Source organism: Athene cunicularia (assembly GCF_003259725.1).
Source record: "Athene cunicularia isolate RWA chromosome 2 unlocalized genomic scaffold, athCun1 chr2_part1, whole genome shotgun sequence".
Lineage (NCBI taxonomy): Eukaryota > Metazoa > Chordata > Aves > Strigiformes > Strigidae > Athene > Athene cunicularia.
In genome coordinates, this window is record NW_020799095.1 from 90,486,365 (window position 1) to 90,490,942 (window position 4,578).

Sequence of the window (4,578 nt, forward strand, 5' to 3'; positions counted from 1 at the left end):
AAAAAAAAAAAAAAAAAAAAAAAAAAAAAAAAAAAAAAAAAAAAAAAAAAAAAAAAAGGGCAAAGTATCTTTAACAGACCCATTAACTGACAAGAGGATTGGATGGTTTGTTGCTCTGGAGGTAAGGCTCTAGTCTAAATTTCAGAAGTACTCAGTGCAAGTTACAATTTTTGCCCTGTTTTCTGTGTTAATTTAGGCATGTCACTTTAACTATAGTGTTAACCACCTCAAATACTACCTTCTCTGTGGCCGCACTGCATAGCCTGGAGCTGCTTTCTTTATCACAATTAATATTTGTTTGCCTTGTAGAAAGCTGTTCATATGAAAGACAAATATCTTTTCTCTTAATTTACTGGCTTCTACAAAACTCTAACTAGGGGTCCACGGGTACAGGAGTAGGACGCCATGTACAATGCTGGGGATACATTTTCTGTAGAGAGAGAATACCTATCAAAACCAAAATGAAAAAGACCACACATGCCATATTAGTAAGACACTGCTGCAGGAGGTGATTTCGTGGTGTAAGCATCATGTCTAAAATATTTACTGTCCTTTTGGACACAAGTTAAAATTTAGGCAGAACTGGCTGCGACCTCCACTCCTGAGATGCAATAAACCACACATATGTGTTCTTTGCAGATTTAAAATGTGAAGCATGTTTGGACATGGCATGGTGCTTGTGAGAAAAAACATACAGTGGACTATAGAAGATACAGACTTTGCACTAGCTATTTTCCCCCTCTGCTTCTCCTTTTAATCAGGCAGTTTCCTAGCCACAGAATGCACAAAGTGTTTTGAAGTCAAAATCACTATCTAGGTACAGAAATATGGAAGCATTGCTTGTGTGAAGAATAGTTAGGAAAAAAAAAGGCAGAAACCCCTAATCTACCCTGATATCTATCTACTTAGCTCCAAATTCAAAATGACGGAGGGGAAAAACCCCTCTTCAATTCATCTTAATAAGATGACCATAAGTTGGCAAGTCTTTATTTTTATTACTCTGTCTACTCCAGCAGCCTCAGATAGGAGTCAAATTGTTGGCACAGAAACATCCACTTTTCTTGGTCTTGTTCCACTCTGCTTCCAGTATTAGCTTGAGGACTCTATACAGGATTAATCTAAAGGGAGAAAAAAAGCATTAAGCAAAGCAATAAAGATAATTAATCTAAGTTTGAAAGAGATATTTTCCTCTTCTTCTGCCATTCCTTTGCTACAAATGTGCAAACATTTTTCCCTACAGTGGGAGGCTGAGAGGTGCTATTTGCTTTACTGGAATATAGCTTCCCCCCGTCATCTCCTCTCCACTTTATTTGCCCCAGTCTTAAGGGCTGTCATCAAGGACTGCCTTATATGTTACTGGAGTTCACTGTTGTTTCAAGCTAATCTCGGATATCAGCTAAAGCCATCAAATCAACCATGTGCAGCTGTGCAGTGAGTCTGGGAGGACTCCACTCCAAGTTCCTCAGCCTTTGTAATTTTTATCTTTTGGTCTTGTTTTGTTCATGACATATTTATGATCAGTGGGGTTGAGATGAAAAGTCTTTATGTACATACATGCAAAAATCAGTGCTATACTTTTTTTTTTTTTCTTTTTCTTTTAATGATATTTCATTCCAACAAGCTCTTTCTATCTAGCCAGGGTTCTGCTTAATTAGATATTTAAATGATTGGAGCAATGCTGTTTCTTTAACTCCTAACTGCGACAAACACATACGAAACATACTGTTGGCGGCATTTAATCAACAGCAGTCAATTTATCATTTTCACAGTTTTAGTGAGTGGTTATGAATCACTAAAATCACAGGTATTGTAGATGCAGCGTCGTGGCACTATCATTAACAAATATACAGTGCACAGAGGGATGACTTGGTAATTGAGTGGGACTAATAAGAATACATCATTTAGCTGTGTGTGACAAACTGTGCCTCAAAACACAACCATGGAAAATTCACGTTTTGCTTAATAAATAAATTACACAGCCAATGTATTATACATAATTTGTGTCCTCATGGATTTGAATGATATATAATGCATGGTCCAAGTCATTTATTTATTAAGACTAACTATATATATTGTAGGTGGGGAATTTTAAACTCTAGAGTAAGACCCGCATAGGTAACTGTTACAACTACTGAGTTTGATTGGGCAGCAAATGAGGCTGTGCATTTGGGGAGCTGCAAACACAGGCAAGTGTTTCTAATGTTACAAGCTCCAGTGTGTTTATAAACTTCACTTTCCTCCATTAATTTGAGGGATAAGAGAAGTAAAGCTGAAGCTTCACTGGAGAGCTTGGTTGTATGCTACTTATTCAGTGAAGGAAAACAAAGTATTTCCTCAATAAAAAGGAAATACTGGTTGAGGTAAGGAGCATTGCTGCATTGGGGTAATAACCAATGCTCTGTAATGTTTTGGAAGAGGCAGTTTTATAGCTGTGGACATCTAGTCCTGTTGGCCAGCTCAAAGAAGACTTTAAAAAAAAAAACTTGATTCTCTTGAGCATCTTAGAGAAACAGTGGAAGAATATTTGACCTACCGATGCTTTCAAAATAATTTTCAATGGGTACCCTAAAGTTTTTCAGCTGACATGCTGTGTAGCTGGCCTATAGCATTTCGTTTCAAGACTTTTACAAATCCCTACTTAAACTACTGTTTCCTCCAGTTTTGTCTGATTTTTTTTTCTAGTGTCTAACAACTCTGATTTCATTTCAGGAGTGTCTGTTTGTCTTCTTCTACCTGGTTGACTGTAGTATATTGTAGGACCCTTAGAGCATTTAAATTTAAATACATTCTGGAAAAGTAATCTTTTAAAATGAAAGTGTTTTTATTTTAAAATATCATTGCTGCTGTGAATCTCCAATTAAAATGAAAAAATAAGCACTAAATAAATAGCTCTTATTAACTTGCATTGAACAGCATCGAACAACCATTATTTCAGGTTCCCATTGAACAGTATATATAGAGTCAACAACTTCCACCTTGAGTTTCCCTTGAAACATTACCTATAGACTGCATAAATCTGCATGTAAACAGGCTTTTACAGGGAGACTAGAATGGTCCTTTTTCTGACATTGGTGGAAAATGTTGGCTTACTAAAAAGAACATGCTGTATTGAACCACAGAGAGTAGCCTAGACTAATCTGCGAAAGGGGGAAATACTAGCTTTGAGAATACTGTCCAGACTGATTTCTCAGTGGTTAATTATAAAAAAACCCACCAAAACCCCAAAAAACCCTTTCTTTTCTTACTCCAGAACCAAGTTAGTGATTTTTTTTGCTTTTTGCATGAAACCTTGCCATGACTTAAAGTTGCGGAAGCTATATCCCCATCCAAATTTCTTTGGCACTGAAGAGGTGTCTGAGATTTCTGTTCTACATTTGGGAAAAAAACCCCAGATTTAACTATTTCTTTGAATCAGGTTTTGGCTTAAATTTAAAACAAACTCCCCAAGAGGAAACCTTCTGTGAATTTGCTTCAAGCAAGCCAAGACTGAGATTCACTCAACATGCAACCTTGAGCTAATGCACATTTGCAAGCAGCAAGTTGGCAAAAAATGATCACTTCAGGTAAATTCTCTTTCAAGTTTAGGATATTAATTTAAAGTGAACTGAAATATTGAAAGCTGGGTAAAGGAAAACCAAAATGTTAGAGAATCAACTTGCCCCACTGGGCATAGTTTCATTTTTGGAGCTGCAAAGCAATGTGTACCAAGTTTTGAATCCTACCTGATAGGCGACTTTCTGCAGCATATTTAACATTGCCTTGGATAGTGCTTACTTAGCTGCTGCTGAGGTCCAAACTTGGTATATAATGCTTCACATAAGGAGGTCTGGTAGCTGTCAGCTCTCCATTACTTGTTTCATCCTTAAATATTATCCCAGGAAGATGTTCAATGCAGGTAATTTCTCCTTTTTAAAAAATTCATTTTTGGCTGCTAAACTGTGATTACTTCAGCTGAAGCTTTTCACAGCTGAAGGGATAGCAGAGACATGGTAACATCCTACCATTTGCTTGCTCAAAGAGCACCACGCAAGGGGAAATATCTTAATATCTAAGAGAATATAAAAAGTGAAACCAATGAGAAGCTTAAACGTATCGATCCACTGTAGAGTATGACTAAATGGGTAACACAAATTTTCTAACTTCCCAGAAAATAAGAGCACAAGGCCTTTGGAAATTTCACAGCCTGCTGCATGTTGTATCAGCCCATGGATGCCGTTGATTTTTTTTCTTCAGCAGGTTTGTACCTTATTTGAGAGAAGCCTTTTCATCTTTTCTGTCTGTGGGGTCAAGATGATCTTACAGTTGGTTGTGTAGCTGACAATTTAAATTCAAATTGAAGCATGACTATATTCATCAATCATTCAGTACAGATTCTAGCCACTAACTCTTCCCTGATTTGTCTCATCAGTGCTTTGGTGTCTTTCTTTTAGCCCTCCTGTACTCTTTTCTTCTTTTTTTTTGGTCTTTGCTAGAAAGCCACCAGAGCTGAAACTTCTAAAGAAATGCTACTAACTAGCAGTTATCTTAAAATCTTTCATTTGAGGAGAAAGAGCCAAAGTGTTAAATTTTTACATCTCC